Raw genomic sequence first — 17597 nt, forward strand, 5'->3', positions numbered from 1 at the left:
CCAAAAAACAAAAGGTAAACTAACTACATAATTTGGTCTTGTCTCTCATGTCAGGTCAATGATAAACTGCTGACATAACTGACAATATAAAGCGTAATGTATACAAATGAGCCTATTCACCTAGAACTCCAAAATTTCAACATGTTGAGATTTGAAGGTCCCTAAAGTGCTATTGTCTACCACAGTACTTTCTAATTTAGTCTATGTGCCAGTGGTTGTTTCTCAGAAGAAACACTTGCTAACATTTGTGTGAAATTCACCCTAAACCAGTTTGTGACTGTGTTTCTGCATTCTTGTTGAAAAACATATGCTAAGGTTACAGCACAGATTCATTATAGTAATTCCCTTCATAATTTTAAACCCCTCAATCATAACCTCCATTTTCTTTTACTCCACACATTTTGATAGATGACCCAGCATCCTACTAGCTGCCTTGATCACCTCACTAAGTTTATCATATGGCATAATTTCACATTTCAGACATCATATTGCGCATTCAAATCAACATTTTTACTTCATCGACATCCATCCATCCATTTTCCAACCCACTGAATCCGAACACAGGGTCACGGGGGTCTGCTGGAGCCAATCCCAGCCAACACAGGGCACAAGACAGGAACCAATCTCGGGCAGGGTGCCAACCCACTGCAGACTTCATATACAGTGCATCCGGAAAGTATTCGCAGCGCATCACTTTTTCCACATTTTTTTATGTTTCAGCCTTATTACAAAATGGATTCAATTAATTTTTTTCCACAGAATTCTACACACAACACCCCATAATGACAACGTTCAAAAAGTTTACTTGAGGTTTTTGCAAATTTATTAAAAATAAAAAAACTGAGAAATCACATGTACATTAGTATTCATAGCCTTTGCTCCGTTCTTTGTTGATGCATCTTTGGCAGCAATTACAGCCTCAAGTCTTTTTGAATATGATGCCACAAGCTTGGCACACCTATCCTTGGCCAGTTTCACCCATTCCTCTTTGCAGCACCTCTTAAGCTCCATCAGGTTGGATGGGAAGCGTCGGTGCACAGCCATTTTAAGATCTCTCCAGAGATGTTCAATCAGATTCAAGTCTGAGCTCTGGCTGGGCCACTCAAGGACATTCACAGAGTTATCCTGAAGCCACTCCTTTGATATCTTGGCTGTGTGCTTAAAGTCGTTGTCCTGATGAAAGATAAAACGTCACCCCAGTGTGAGGTCAAGAGCGCTCTGGAGCAGGTTTTCATCCAGGATGTCTCTGTACATTGCTGCAGTCATCTTTCCCTTTATCCTGACTAGTCTCCCAGTTCCTGCTGCTGAAAAACATCCCCACAGCATGATGCTGCCACCACCATGCTTTACTGTAGGGATAGTATTGGCCTGGTGATGAGCGGTGCCTGGTTTCCTCCAAATGTGACACCTGGCATTCACACCAAAGAGTTCAATCTTTGTCTCCTCAGACCAGGGAATTTTGTTTCTCATGGTCTTAGAGTCTTTCAGGTGTCTTTTGGCAAACTCCAGGTGGGCTGCTATGTGCCTTTTACTGAGGAGTAGCTTATGTCTGGCCACTCTACCATACAGGCATGATTGGTGGATTGCTGCAGAGATGGTTGTCCTTCTGAAAGGTTCTCCTCTCTCCACAGAGGATGTCTGGAGCTCTGACAGAGCGACCATCGGGTTCTTGGTCACCTCCCTGACTAAGGCCCTTCTCTCCCAAACGCTCAGTTTAGATGGCCGGCCAGCTATAGGAAGAGTCCTGGTGGTTTCAAACTTCTTCCACTTACGGATGATGGAGGCCACTGTGCTCATTGGGATCTTCAAAGCAGCAGAAATTTTTCTGTAACCTTCCCCAGATTTGTGCCTCGAGGCAATCCTGTCTCACAGGTCTACAGACAATTCCTTTGACTTCATGCTTGGTTTGTGCTCTGACATGAACTGTCAACTGTGGGACCTTATAAGGTGTGTGCCTTTCCAAATCATGTCCAATCAACTGAATTTACCACAGGTGGACTCCAGTTAAGCTGCAGAAACATCTCAAGGATGATCAGGGGAAACAGGATGCACCTGAGCTCAATTTTGAGCTTTATGGTAAAGGCTGTCAATACTTATGCACATGTGCTTTCTCAATTTTTTATTTTTAATACATTTTCAAAAACCTCAAGTAAACTTTTTTCACATTGTCATTATGGGGTGTGGTGTGTAGAATTCTGAGGAAAAAATGAATTTAATCTATTTTGGAATAAGGCTGTAACATAACAAAATGTGGAAAAAGTGATGCGCTGTGAATACTTTCCGGATGCACTGTATATCTTTATATATAATACGCTACCATGGCTGTTCGTTTGTCTGTCCAGGGTTTTAAATCACCTGTAGCTCACAAACCGTTTGACCTATTGACCTGAAATTTGGTACACATATACTACTTGATGTCTACTATCCACTTTCAGGGTGATGATTGACTCCAAGGTTATTCCTCATTTTATTTTTATTTTATTTTATTGTAGAATCAACTCTCGGCGCATGCATACGGGCGCCGTTCTCATTCCTACCACCTTTGCTGTCACTTCCTCTACCTCTTCATATCTTAAATCAATCTTGAGGCAGATTGACAACTTAAGTGCCAGCTAAAGTGAAAAATTAAGGAAAACATACAAAGTAATTGCAACACAAAAACTGACTTAATCAGTTTTAACGCGAAAAGATGCAGATGAAAGAAGAGAAGAAGCGGGCAGCTAGGGTGGGGAAAAGAAGATCTGCTCAGAAAGTAGCAAGCTCATCAACCTCTGAGCATATGAATGCTAAGAGTATGAAAACTATGAATGCTCAAGCCAAATGTAGTCACTGCATGTTATTGTGCAGTGTGCTGTTACCGGCAGATATATATAATACTTCAGCTAGTAACACTTGAACCATTGATCCTTGAAGAAGAGCATCTTATGAAAAACAGCACCCCAGGTCACTCTTCTGAGATTGCTACAATGTACTTCACTGCCAGCCAATGTGACCACAGCTCTTTTCCTGACAGATGTATCGCATGCAGCCACTCACCATGTGAAGGACCTAAAAACCAAAAATGTAGTTGCAAAACCCTGCAACCCCAATTTGTTTTTTGTCTGACTTGCATTTACACTGAAAACAATCAGTAGGTGTTTGAAATGTGCTTCATTGTGAGCAGAGGTTGCCAAAGTGCTTTTCCTGCTAGCAATGTGTTGTACCTGCACAATTTTTCTTTTCCTGTCAGCTAGGATAAATGGCCACGTCAACACTTGCCATAAGAAGGACCCGAAACCCAATTAGGTGGGCAAGGTAGCACATTCCTCCAATTCTTTTGGGTGTTAAAGATCTTGATTCATTCCAATAAGGTTACTTCAGTATTCATCACTGTTTTCCAATGTCTCCACAGCTTTTTCCTGACACTGATTTTCTCTGTGCAATGTCCCAAAATCCAATAATGTGGCAGAGTACGCTGGCACTTCTAATACTTTGGTTGCATATAACTTTCTTTTGCGCTAAGAGTAAATGACCTGTGTTTATGATGAAAACACTCAGTCTGTACAATGTACTTCACTGTAAGCAGATGTTGTTGCAGTGCTTTTCCTATTAGCAATGTCATGTGTCCATGTAGTATTTCTTTTCTAATTAGCTGGGGCACGTGCTCATGTCACTGCTTGCCATGAGAAGGATCCAAAGCCTAATTACATATGGGAGAGGTAGACCTCTCCTCCAATTCTTGCTTAATGTTACGTGTGCCGAAACTCTGTTAAAACATGCAGGGGTGGTTGTTCACTGCCAGATCAACTGCATATGTGTATGCTCACCACGTAACGTGTCTGTTGCACGATGGTTGATGCAGTAAACATTTAAAATCAGCTACTGACCTGGCCCTGTGCTCCATCTTCTCTCTTGTCCAGGAAGGCTATCTGTTCTTTTAATCTGAGAAGGAAGCTAATTCAGGACAGCTTTTAGAGTAACTGCTTGTATGTTGTGTGCATTTAAGTGACAGCTCCCATTTGAATAAATACTTTGAGAATGTTATTGTCTTCACAATAACAAAGCTGATTTTCATGGAAACCTGGACTCACCTCCTTCTCTCATGTGCAAGTCTGTCACCCACACATGACAATATATATAGGTTAAATTTCATCTGACACCCATCTGTTCAAGCTTGCATATTATCTTGGTCCTTCTGTAATGATTCAGCTGATTTAAAATTATCTGCCCTTCCGTCTGGTTTAATATCATCTGCAGACTTGATCTGCTTGTTGGTCAACATAAACACTTACTTTTATCATTAAGAATACATTACATTCTTGAGTAATGGTTGGTGAAGAGCAGAAGCGATTCTAGGGACTCTGGGGGACCCTAGGCAAAAAAATCCACGGAGACTCTTCCCTGACTCCCAACATGGTCAAATTTGTTAACATAATTTTAGTGGAAAGTATAAAATATTAAGCTCAATGGGAGAATTTTAAAAAACACAAATCATTTTTTATTTTGTAAGAAACCAGATTATACTGTATAAATAAAGCACATTAAAAACAGCATTTGTATGAAAAATAGAAAAGCAATAATATAACAAAGTAAATTTAAAAAATCAAAAAAAATCAGAAGAAAAAAAGGAAAGAAATGTGCTCGTGGTAATAGAAATAAACACAAATTGCGCATTGTAATACTTAAAAGTATTGATGTCTCTTCCGGTCGCTGCACTGTAGCAGACCTCTCAGTGCATCTCTCCATGTTTTGTACCGGCTGTTCTTAATTCGGGTAAAATTGTTTCCTTTTGTTTTCTTTTACTAGTTTGCAATTAGTTATTTCTATAAATTGCTTTATAACCTTTGCGAAAGTTTCTTACTTTTGATTGTTATCGCCTTTGGAATTCAACGGGACACTAATGCACTACCAGCACAGGAAATCCCAGGTGTGTGGCCGGCGCTGTTCTTCTACAGCCAGGATGCGCTGCTATCAATGAGACCAGCTACCAGTTACTCCCCATGTACTACTGATATACTGGATGAAATAAAGTCTTTGAAACAGAGGAAGAAAAGGTGGTCTACGAGTAGGCCTATGTCTGAAACGGAGAAGTTTTAAAAGATCGTTGCCAACTATCATCATGAGCAACGCACAGTCCTTGCGAAATAAACTGGACGAGCTAAGAGCATCTGCACGATACCTCCATGAGTAACGTGAAAACTGTCTGATGTGCATTACGGAGACCTGGTTTAAGAATACAGACTCGGATACAGCAGTTGAAGTAGATGGATTTGTTTGTATATGGCAAGACAGAAATCCAGCTTCTGGTAAGCAGTCGGGTGGTGGGGTCTGCCTTTACATTAACAAAAGGTTGTGCAGAAATATCACTGTAAAAGAGCACATCTGCATGCAGAATATTGAACTACTCACTGTTGGACTTCGCCCATACTATCTACAACGGGGGTTTAATCAATTATTTGTTACAGTCGTTTACATACCGCCGCATGCTGATGTGGGAACTGAAGCTGAAACGATTATTGAAACTGCTCATAAACTAGAAACCAAATCACCTGGTTCTATCAAACTTGTTGTGGGTGATTTTAATGTATGCAATCTGGAGTCAGTATTACCAAATTACCATCAGTATGTGAATATAAACACTAGAGGGGACAAAACTCTGGACAAGTGCTATGGAAACATGCCTGGTGCCTACATATCGCATCACAGAGTAGCCCTGGGTGCGTCTGACCTCGTCGTTATTCACCTACTCCCGAAAGTACAAACAGAAACTGAAACAAGAAAAACCAGCCGTAAAAATAACACAAAACTGGTGCAAGGACAGTGTAGAGGAACTGCAGGAATGAAGCATTCCAGTACAAATTGGGATGTGTTAATATCCTCACAGTAACTGAAAGAGGCCACTGACGCTGTCAGTGAATATATGAAATTCTATGAGTCTATGATCATTAAGGAAAAAACTGTCACGGTGTACCCAAACAGTAAGCCATGGATCACTAAAGAGGTTAAAGCATTACTATTGGAAAAGCAACATGCACATCAAGAAAATAAGATGGAAGATAAGCAAATTTTACAGCAAAGGATTAACAGGTTAATTAAACAAAATAAAAAGATGAATGGGGAAAAAATCAAGAGGTGGTTTAATGATAACAATCCAAAGCAGGTCTGGAAGGGGCGAAAATCAATTACAGAACTGGGCTCGAAAAAGAGTGTGAATTTTCTAGCTGACAAAGACCACAAGCTTTTAGCAGATGAACTAAATAACCTTTTTGCCAGATTTAAAACAAGTGATTTCAGCATCCAAAATACAGAAATAAAGGAGATGCTTTATAAAAACACCAGAAATTCAGATGTGATGGGGTTCAGGTTAACTGAAGTGGAGAAAAGCTTGTGGCAGGTTAAAACAAGCAGTGCAGTGGGACCAGACAGCATATCAGGTCGGCTCTTAAAGTCTTGCTTTAAGCAGCTCTCTCCAGTTTTTTATTTGCTTTTTAACTGGTCTCTGACCTGTGGTATTGTACCTAATCTGTGGAAACAATCAATCATTACCTCTGTATCTAAGGTTTCTAGGCCAAGCTGTTTAAATGACCACAAACCAGTGGCACTTACATCTATTTCAATGAAATGCTTTGAACATTTGGTGAAAAACATTTTAATGACAAAGACAAAGTCTTTTTAAGACAACAAACAATTTGCTTACTGTCCATACAGAAGTTTGGAAGATGCTCTGCTTGTTATCTTACATCAAATCTACACCTTTCTTGATCAGCCTGGTTCATATGTTAGAGCACTATTTTTGGATTTTCAATACCATACAGCCTCATATACTGATTGGGAAATTGAACAGTATGAATGTAAACCCATTTATTACACTATGGATTCAGGACTTTCTTTTAAACCGTTCACAGACAGTTAAAGTTCAGGACACTTTTTTAATAGTCATTCATTCAAATACAGAAAGTCCGCAGGGGTGTGTCGTATCACCATTACTGTTTACTCTGTACACAAGTGACCTGAGACAGAACAATGACCACTGCTCCATAATCAAGTATGCTGATGACACCATGCTCATAGGACTCATATCTGGGGAGGATGAAAGCCACTATCTAAATCAAGTGGACTGTATGGTAAACTGGTGCAATAAAAACTCTCTCACTCTGAATGTAAAAAAGACCAAAGAAATGATATTTGATTTTAAGAGACAGAAATCTGTATGTTCATTCATTGTAGTTCTGGGGGGAGAGGTAGAACTAGTGACTGAATATAAATACTTAACTTTCAAAATCACAATTTGTGGACCTAACATGAAAACGTGTATATGCTGTAGGAGTCAGAACACAAAACACATAAACATGCTATCAACGTACAGGGAAGAAATTAAACTCAAGTTAGCGCTGAGTTCATTGTGATCTAGCCTTTTTTAGCTGCCATGTGCCTTCAGAATTCAGCTGGTTCCTTGTGAGACACTCTTCTTTAAGATTTCACTACTGCCTGGACAATCAACTTTGGGTCATTGCTTTCTTCTTTTTATCCCAAATGTTTTACTGACAAATTTGTTTACTTTTTCACTTCAGGATAGTTGTCAGCTATTTTCCTTTGCTGTTGTGAAACACACTGTCCATTCAGAGGGCATAAGGTGCTCCTTCAGATTTCGCAGTTCAGTTAATTATGCCCATCTTAATTGAATCAACATTACAGATTTTCTATTACCTCTCACTGTCCTCCTCCCGTTCTTGTTTTTTACTTTCTATTTTTGATTGCATTTAACGTTACTAAAATAGACACTAGGAGGCGGCACGGTGGCGCAGTGGTAGCGCTGCTGCCTCGCAGTTAGGAGACCCGGGTTCGCTTCCCGGGTCCTCCCTGCGTGGAGTTTGCATGTTCTCCCCGTGTCTGCGTGGGTTTCCTACAGGTGCTCCGGTTTTATCCCACAATCCAAAGACATGCAGGTTAGGTGGATTGGTGATTCTAAATTGGCCCTAGTGTGTGCTTGGTGTGTGGGTGTGTTTGTGTGTGTCCTGCGGTGGGTTGGCACCCTGCCCAAGATTGGTTCCTGCCTTGTGCCCTGTGTTGGCTGGGATTGGCTCCAGCAGACCCCCGTGACCCTGCATTCGGATTCAGCGGGTTAGAAAATGGATGGATGGAAAATAGACACTATTGCGAGATTGGGGCTTCGATTTTGAGGTTTGTGATTGTAACTGTAGTGTGTTAATGCCATGCTTCATTGGGTGGGGGGTTATTGTCAATGTAATGAGAACCTATGTAAATGGATGCCCTCGGGTTAGGTGCCATGCAATGGCCTGCCTTGCCTGTCCTGTCACTATGCATCTGGTATAGAGTTCCACAGCCCTCTTTCTATGTGAAATAAGAAATAATCAAAATGAAATATGGAATCAGCTTTTGATGGGATGGGGCTAAATGTTGTGGGAGAGAGGAATACAGGGAAACATCATTGGTGCACTGAGGATATGTGTCAGCATGTATGAGAATCTGTGCAGCGTTTCTAACATTTGTATTAAACCTTCTTCTGGAATGAAATATGTCAGGAGATGTGGGAGCAAAACTCTCCTTAAACTCCCTAGTAATCATTACCAAGGGGATTGGAGGTTCTAAAATAGGTACTGGGTAAACATTGTATGATTCTAAAAATTATTTTATTAAGGAGCACAAGTTTAACAACAGGTGCAGCAGATGCATTGCATTCATAAAAAGAGATACTCCAAATAGTGAAAATGATATCAAAACACATTTATAATATCCAAATGCAAGACATACTTAAAAAAAAATAAAATAAATATACTGCTGTTGTACTCCCTCAGCACCTGCTGTAAATTGAAATGACTTGAGGAAAATAGGCTTCAAGCGTTCCTCAGCAAAAAAAAAAACAAACTAAAAACTACAAGTAAAACAAAACAAAAAAAAAAAAAACCCAACTCAATTACGTAAACTTGCTTACTATACCTAGAAAGCAATCAAATCAGCCTTATAACCTGATAGTTTGGCTTACTGAAGTTAAGCTGCTTGAGATGAAACTGGAATGCCAGGGAAAATCTAGAGTACTGTTGCCTTTGTTAAAATCAAATTACTTAGAATGCAAACAGAGTAATATTTAAACACAGTAAAAATAAAATAAAATAAAATACACATCTAAGGCAGTGCAGTGGTATGATGGGTAGTGATTCCCAAAGTGGGCTCTCATCTGTGTTGAGATGCCACATTGTCTTTTTGTGCTTAGGTCTTCATTTGACCTCTCCAAAGACATGCTGGTTAGACTGATGGGTGATTACACTTTGACTCCACGTGAGTGAGCCCTTCGATGGACTGGCATCCTGTCCAGGGCTCTTTCTTATATTGTGTTCAATGCTGTTTGGAAACTGTGGTACCTACAACTTCTATTAGATTAAGAGGGTTTGTGAATATTATATCATTACGTAGTTCATACAGCTTGTAGTTCATTGTATTGATGATACAAGTAATTGCATTTCTTCATTATAATATGTTGTACAATTTGTTCCTGTTATGTGCTGCTGATAAAAAAACACTTTGTTCTGTATCTTCTGCTGCTTGTGGAAACTTAAAATCTAAAATCTGTTTTTTCACTTTTTAAAATTTGCTAATTCAAACTTATGAATGAAAGTTGTTGGTTAACTGAAGCAATAAAAACTATATTTATAAAGCAAATGGTTATTCAATGAAAGATAAATGATGATTTTATTTTTATCACTGAATTAGTATTCACTGTGCTATATGAACTTTACTTTGACCTACTTTATCAACCCACAGTAAATAAAATTTAAAATCTGAGAATAGCACGTGGCTTCCTTTATATAGATAAGGCTTCTTTTTATTAGAATGAGAAATTTAGAGAACTTCTTTCAATTCCAGGATTGAATTGTCATCCATAAAATAGTCTTTATTTTTATAACTATTTTGACAGGTGAGATAAACTTTGTTCAGGAATTTCTAGAGGAACTGCATCAGTTTCATGAAAATATAATTTTCAACGATTAAAGACAATTTAAAAAAAATAATATATTTTAAATTGCACTTGATTTTTAATTTTCCTACAACATGCTCTCTGAAGTGAAAAATTCTTTGCATTTACATTTAAAGTTTATCACCTGATACCAAAAAGTAATCATACTTTATTGCCTGAATGTTTATTGGTTACTAGCAGAATACCCGCGCTTCGCAGCGGAGAAGTAGTGTGTTAAAGAAGGTACGAAAAAGAAAAGGAAAAATTTTAAAAATAACGTAACATGATTGTCAATGTAATTGTTTTGTGTATTTGGTGGCAGCGTCACAAAGTTATTTTCGTCTAGCTGCATCAGAAAATGTACCATGACGTCTGACACGCCTCCTTTTTACTGTTTTCTCACAGCTTGGATTGCTGCTGTCATATACACACACACACACACACACACACATACATACATACACACACACAAATTATATATATGTGTGTATGTATGTATGTGTGTATATATATATATATATAATCTAGATAGGGGTGTGTGTGTGTATATATATATATAGCAAAATACCCGCTTCAAGAGAGAGAAGTAGTGTGTTAAAGAAGCAATGAAAAAGAAAAGGAAACATTTTGAAAATAACGTAACATGATTGTCAATGTAATTGTTTTGTCACTGTTGTGAGTGATGAGTATTGTTGTCATATATATTTCCACACACACACAAACATATATATATACATATCTATACATTGTAATAAGTAGAGACTTGAGGCGTGAAAAGGTTTGGGGCAGCCACCCGCTTAATTCGGTTTCCTGGCTGCAAAGTCTTGAGACATCATAGTCAAGTTTACACAACAGAGTCCAAAACAGAACTGCCTGCCTAAGCAAGGCAGTGAGCTTTATAGCTCAGAGGGCGGAAATGATGTCGTCCTCTGGGCCGGAACTGGAAGTGACATCACCCTTGGGGCCGGAACCGAAGTGACCTCATTCTTGGGGCCGGAACCGAGGTGGTGTGTCCTTCCTGGAAATGGCGGCTCCTGGTGGGATTTCCCGGGTAAGACCTGCAGAGAACTCAGAAAGAGCGTCAGCGTACCCCGTCCCCCCCTGGGCAGATGTATAAACAGTATTGTCTAAGCCCTTCAGCTGCTTCCCATGCACACGTAGTGTGACAAGACTCCCCTCAGCCCAGACCCGTCGGGTCGGGCGACCTGCACCGAGAGGTCGTGGGCCCGGAGAGGGCATCGGCGTTGGCATGAAGGGACCCCTGTCGATGAACGAGCGTATATTTGTACTGCTGCAGGTCAAGAAACCACCTCGTGACCCGCGGATTCACTCCCTGTGAAGGGCCATCCACTTTAAAGGCGCATGATCCGTCACTAGAGTGAACACGCGACCCAAGAGGTAGTACCGCAGCTGCGTCACCGCCCATTTGATCGCCAGAGCCTCCTTCTCCACCGCCGCACCTGGTCTCCGGTCCAACAGTTTCCGCTCAGGTACATAACGGGTGTTCAACACCGCCGACGCTTTGGCTCAACACGGCTCCCAAGCCTGTGTCCGGCGTCCGCCTGGAGGACAAAAGGGAGAGAGAAGTTAGGGGAGATTAAGATAGGTGCTGAAGTCAGAGCCCTTTTAAGTCACTGAATGCAGCCCCCGCTTTATCAGACCATACCACCGTATTAGGAGCTCTTTTCTTTGTCAAGTCGGTCAAGGGCGCCGCTCTCGGAGAAGCGAGGCACAAACCGGCGGTAGTACCCGCCAAACCGAAAAGGATTGGACTTGCCGCTTGGTTTGGACGGGCCAGGCCATTATGGCTTGCAACTTGGAACACTGTGGCCTCACAGTACCCCGCCCACTAGGTAGCCCAAATATTTGGCTTCCTCAACCCAAGTAACATTTCTTGGGGTTGATGCGAGCCCGCCTCTCCCAATGTCCGTAATACTGCTGTGACCTGCTGTATGTGCTCCTTCCAGGTGCTGGAATAGATGACAACGCCATCCAGATAGGCAGCACAGAACGAGTTATGGGGCCGGAGCACTTTGTCCACCAGACGCTGAAAAGTCGCAGGCCCGTGTAACCCGAATGGAAGGACACGATACTGCCAGTGTCCGCTAGGAGTGCTAAACGCGTTTTTCCTTCGCGGACTCCGCTAAAGGAACCTGCCAGTACCCCTTTGTCATGTCAAGTGTAGTCAAGAATTTGGCTGGTCCCAGTCTCGAGGAGGTCGCCCACGCGAGGCATGGGATAAGCATCAAATCGGAAACTTGGTTGAGCCGACGGAAGTCATTGCAAAACCTCCAACTGCCGTCAGGCTTAGCAATCAAGACGATGGGGCTGGACCAGGGACTACTACTTTCCTCGATCACTCCTAGTGCCAGCATTCGCTTGATTTCCAGTTCCACTTCTACTTTCTTTGCCTCCGGGAGTCTGTAGGGTCGCCACGGACGATCACCCCGGTCAGTCAATATGTCGCGCAATCAGAGAGGTCCGACCTGGCTGTTCACTTACCACCTCTGGGACCGAGCGGATAGCTGCTTCGAGCTCCTGTCTCTGTCTGGGAGATAGCTGTTCGCAAATTAAGGGCACTTACTTCCGAAGAGAGAGCAGGGTTGTCCGGAGGAGGGATCGGGATCCCTCTCCTTCCACGGTTTCAGCAGGTTTACATGATATATTCGCTCAGCTGGTCGGCGATTGGGCTGTTTCACCAAATAGTCGACCAATCCCTTCCTCTCCTTAATTTCGGAGGGGCCTAGCCAATGTGCGAGCAGTTTAGAGTGTGAAGTAGGAACCAATACCATGACGCGATCCCCGGTTGGAACTCCCGGAGAGTCGTACACGGTCATACAGGCGGCCTGTGCTGATTGTGCCTCCTCGATATGACTTTTAGTATAGGTCTTATTACATCAAATCTATCGCGCAATTGGGCGATATACTCCAAAATGTTAGTGGAGGGCTGTGCCTCCCCTTCCCAGCCCTCTTTAAAATATCTAATAAGCCCCGGGGCTGTCTTCCGTATAGTAATTCAAAGGGAGAGAACCCCGTAGAGGCTTTAGGGACTTCCCGTAGGCAAAGAGGACAAGGGGGAGGAGTTGGTCCCAATTCCTCCCATCCTTGCTGACTACCTTACGTAGCATTTGCTTGAGAGTTTGATTGAATCTCTCCACTAGCCCATCGGTTTGAGGATGATACACCGAGGTTTTAAATGCTTTATTTTCAGTAACTTGGCAGTCTCCTTGAACGCTTCCGAGGTGAAAGGCGTTCCTTGGTCCGTCAGGACTTCTAGGAATGCCCACCGTGAAAAGACTCCTACTAGTTCCCGCAATATTTTTAGTGGTAGCCGAGCAATGGAACGGCTTCAGGGAATCGGGTTGCATAATCCACGAGGACGAGTATATATTTATATCCTCGGCTGAGGGCTCCAGGGTCCTACTATATCCACCCCAATCCTGTCAAAGGAACGCCAATAAGGGAAGGGGAATCAGAGGAGCACGGTCCTTCCTAGGAATTTGCCGCAGTTGACACTCCGGCAGGAAATGCAAAAGCGCGCTAACCTCCTCATTAATCCCCGCCAAAAAACGGAGCTTAATGCGCTCTAATGTTTTATCGGAGCCGAGATGGCCTCCAAGAAGGTGAGAGTGGGCTAACTCGCAAACCTGCCGCCGGTAGGTCCGCTGGACTAGCAACAACTTCCGACCTTCCCTCATGTTCAGCAACCCGATACAATAATTCATTATCCATGACAAAGTGAGGTCCCTGTGGCATGGGCAAATGCGTCGTTGGCGTTAACGAGAACCACTGCATTCTTTATGTGCTTCAGAGAGTCGCCATTCCACTGTTCTCTTGAAAGAAGCCGGAGTCGCTCTAAACTGAAAGTGCAACTCAGAGAGCGGGTCCGTCTGACCTCAAGGGGCGGAGAATCCTCCTCGCTGCCGGGCGCTAGTGGATGACGTAGTAGCCCGCGACGGTCCGGGAGTATCTTCGCACTCTCTTGGCCTACCGCCCACTCCCTGTCGGCTGATTACACGGTGTGGAAGCAGCTTGAGATGAGTCTTTATCATCTATAACGAGGCCAAAAGCTTTTCGGGAATGCTTTCTAAACTACCGCGTTACTGTCAGACCAGTCCCGCCCGAGGATTACGGAAACGGAGGATCCGGTGTACCGCTACGTAAGCCGCGAAGGGTTCCTCCGAGACACACGTAACACGGGCGGTATTGTACGAGCGGATATCTCCGTATACATTTTAGACTGGTCTTTTCTTAATCCATTGTTGCGGTAGAACAAAACGGCGAGCAACGACAGACACGCTACTGCCGGAATCAAACAGCGCTGTTACCTATGTCCATTAATAATAAGCTCTCCCGTATGTTTATCCGCCAGGGATTGCTAAGGGCACACAAACAACCCCGCCATTGTCCCCTACGGTCCGCCTTGTTCCCGACAGGTCGCAAGCCAGGCGGCCCGGCGACTCGAACAGGCTCTGGATTGCGTGGAAGGGACTGCTTTAGTGGGACATAACTCCCGGTAGTCCACAAGCAGCTGTTCTGCCCTCCCAGGTTTCACAGCCGCCTCTGGGTTTTAGGAGCTGTAGCAGCTCGTCCATGAATGAAATTCCCCCAGGCCGGCTGGGCAAATTCCTGGGGTAGGTGTTGTAGCAGCAAAAACAGGCCACTTGCTGCACTATTTGTAAGGGGTAATCAAATGGCCGTAGCCACTCACCCACCTGTTGCCAGAGAGCCATAGCCTGCTCTGACAGCCCTTTACTGGGTTAAACTCCCAGTTTATATTTCTTTACCTGCCGGCCTGGGGATAACCCATCATTAACAGGGACCTTGGTCCCGATGGGCTCGGCTTTCCTGCCCAGGAAGAGCATACTGAGCCACTCGTGTGTGTTCCCAGAAGCCAGCCCACGCCTGTGGGTCCCCTCTACCTTCTCCACGAGATGGGTTGGTAGCCCCGGTTATGCTCGTGGAGCAGAGCCTGCACCGCGCCCTTCCTGACCCCCGCGCACTCCCTGCCCCAAACTCGCCCCGTACTCACCCACCTGGTTCCTTGAAGGTCGTGTCCCGGTTCTTCAGGGACACCATCCTGCCGACTACGCCACTGTAATAAGTAGAGACTTGAGGCGTGAAAAGGTTTGGGGCAGCCACCCGGTTAATCGGTTTCCTGGCTGCAAAGTTTTGAGACATCATAGTCAAGTTTACACAACAGAGTCCAAAACAGAACTGCCTGCCTAAGCAAGGCAGTGAGCTTTATAGCTCAGAGGGCGGAAATGATGTCGCCCTCTGGGCGGAACTGGAAGTGACATCACCCTTGGGGCCGGAACCGGAAGTGACCTCATTCTTGGGGCCGGAACCGGAGGTGGTGTGTCCTTCCTGGAAATGGCGGCTCCTGGTGGGATTTCCCGGGTAAGACCTGCAGAGAACTCAGAAAGAGCGTCAGCGTACCCCCTGGGCAGATGTATAAACAGTATTGTCTAAGCCCTTCAGCTGCTTCCCATGCACACGTGTGTGACAACATATACACATATATACATACATATATATCTACATATATACATATACATACACACATACACACACATATATACACACACAGCTATTTCGTATCAGTGCAATACGCTGCTTGTTAAAACAGATAACTCCCGCTCTTATGTGCAAGTCTGCGTGGAGATTATGAACTATCGTATTTGTTCAAGTTGTATTTAAATTTTAAATAGAAGGAATTTTTATTTAGTCGACAGAAATATCTTTGGTAGGAATGGTAAAAACAGACAGGAATATTATTCGTGAATAAATCAACTCAAACCTTAAACAACTTATAATATTTTGCTCTCCATAAAAATATATCCTGTCTAAATTATACAAGTTAGAAATACAGTAAACGTTAAAAGAACAAACATTCAAATTTCTTTACTCTTATGTAATTTTATATAAAAAATAAACTTAGATTTTAAATATCCCAAAAGATTTTGTTCTCCATAAAAATATATCCTGTCAAAATTATACAAATTCAAATATGAACATGCTGCATAACAAAACCTGGAAATATAAATAAAATGTGTTCCTTTCAGCAATAACAAATCAAATCATTCAGTTGTCTTTGCTCATATGTCATTTTAGAGCTGGACGCCTGGCATCTTTTTTTGGCCACAAGTTCGTTTCTGTTTGCTGTGAGGTTCTGTGTTGTTGAGATTCTCAGGATGGATTGCAGGTGCTCATCAGTGAGGCGACTCCTGTGTGCTGTTTTGTTAGTCTTTATCACTGAGAAGAGCTTCTCACACAGATATGTGCTACCAAACATGCACAAGGTTCGAGCCACATGTAGACAGACTTTTTTTGTTCTTCAAAGTCACCAAAGCGCCGTGCAAACTCAGTGCGCTCAGTTTATCAGCAAAGTGCGTATTTGGGAACACCGTAGTGACGACTTGGTTTAACATTACTTGGCAACAGGGAAAGAGGCGAAAGTTGCACTGGTGCATTTGTGTCTCCCATAAAAGCAGCTTCACTTGAAATCACTTTGTGATTGTGCTCGGTTAAAACGTCCGCTGAAGTGTCAGATTCTTATTTAATTATGCTGCTTTCTGTATCTTCTGCATTGCATTCAGGTTACCCTGATGTTTTATCTCATAGTGCCATCTTAGATTAAATTCTGTAATTACAGCCACATTAGCTCCACAAATGAGACACACGGGTTCAGTAAACATATACTCAGCCTCCCATTACTTTTTAAAGGCTCTATTTTCAGAATCAACTTTTCTCTTCAGCATCGTGTGAGCTAGCTTCGCAATAACTTGTTCGGCAAGGCGGCTGAAGCGCTGCATTATGGGATCTGTAGTTTATTGTGTTACCAGCGCTTCATATACCCGGGCTTTAATAACAATAATACAGTATATAAAATGATCTCGGGCCGGGTATAATTACGCGGGCGGATGTGGCCCTGCCCTTGAGTTTGACACATATGGACTAAATAGAACTTGAAAAGATATATTTTTTCAAATGTGATCGCGCAATTCAAATAGAGTTGACGCGCACTACAGCCTGCATCCTCCCTCGCTGTTTCTTTTTTACCGTTCATCTAATGAATACACTGAGTATGGCTTTACCAAAACAATCATTGATGGCGAATAAAGTATCCATTATTCGAGTATGTAGATCGGCATATATATATATATATATATATATATATATATATACCCGCGTATCGCAGCGGAGAAGTAGTGTGTTAAAAAAGCTAGAAAAAGAAAAGGGAACATTTTAAAAATAACGTAACATGACTGTCAATATACAGTATTTGTTTTGTGAGTGTTACTGAGTGTTGCTGTCATCAAGGATTTGATTATCATTATTTCTTTCAATCAGGTTCGTATTTGTAGGATGTGTTGTGTTCAAGTTACATTCCGTGTTTGTCAATCGTTGTAAAGATGACAGGTTTCATTCATCGATTCGTTTCTTACTGCATCAATAAACAGCTCGTCTTCTTCTTTATCTGAGACCTGACACACTGCATGCACGGGTTTTTTACACTGTCTTCCTTTAGCGGGACATTGACTTTTCCACCGTGTGCTTTGTTTCCGCAGTAGCTGCATTTATGAATATGCTTATCAGACGCTTCATATTTTTGCTGCCTTTTCAATTGTGTAATTCGGTTTTG

This window comes from Polypterus senegalus, chromosome 11 (assembly GCF_016835505.1).
Source record: "Polypterus senegalus isolate Bchr_013 chromosome 11, ASM1683550v1, whole genome shotgun sequence".
Taxonomy (NCBI): Eukaryota; Metazoa; Chordata; class Cladistia; order Polypteriformes; family Polypteridae; genus Polypterus; species Polypterus senegalus.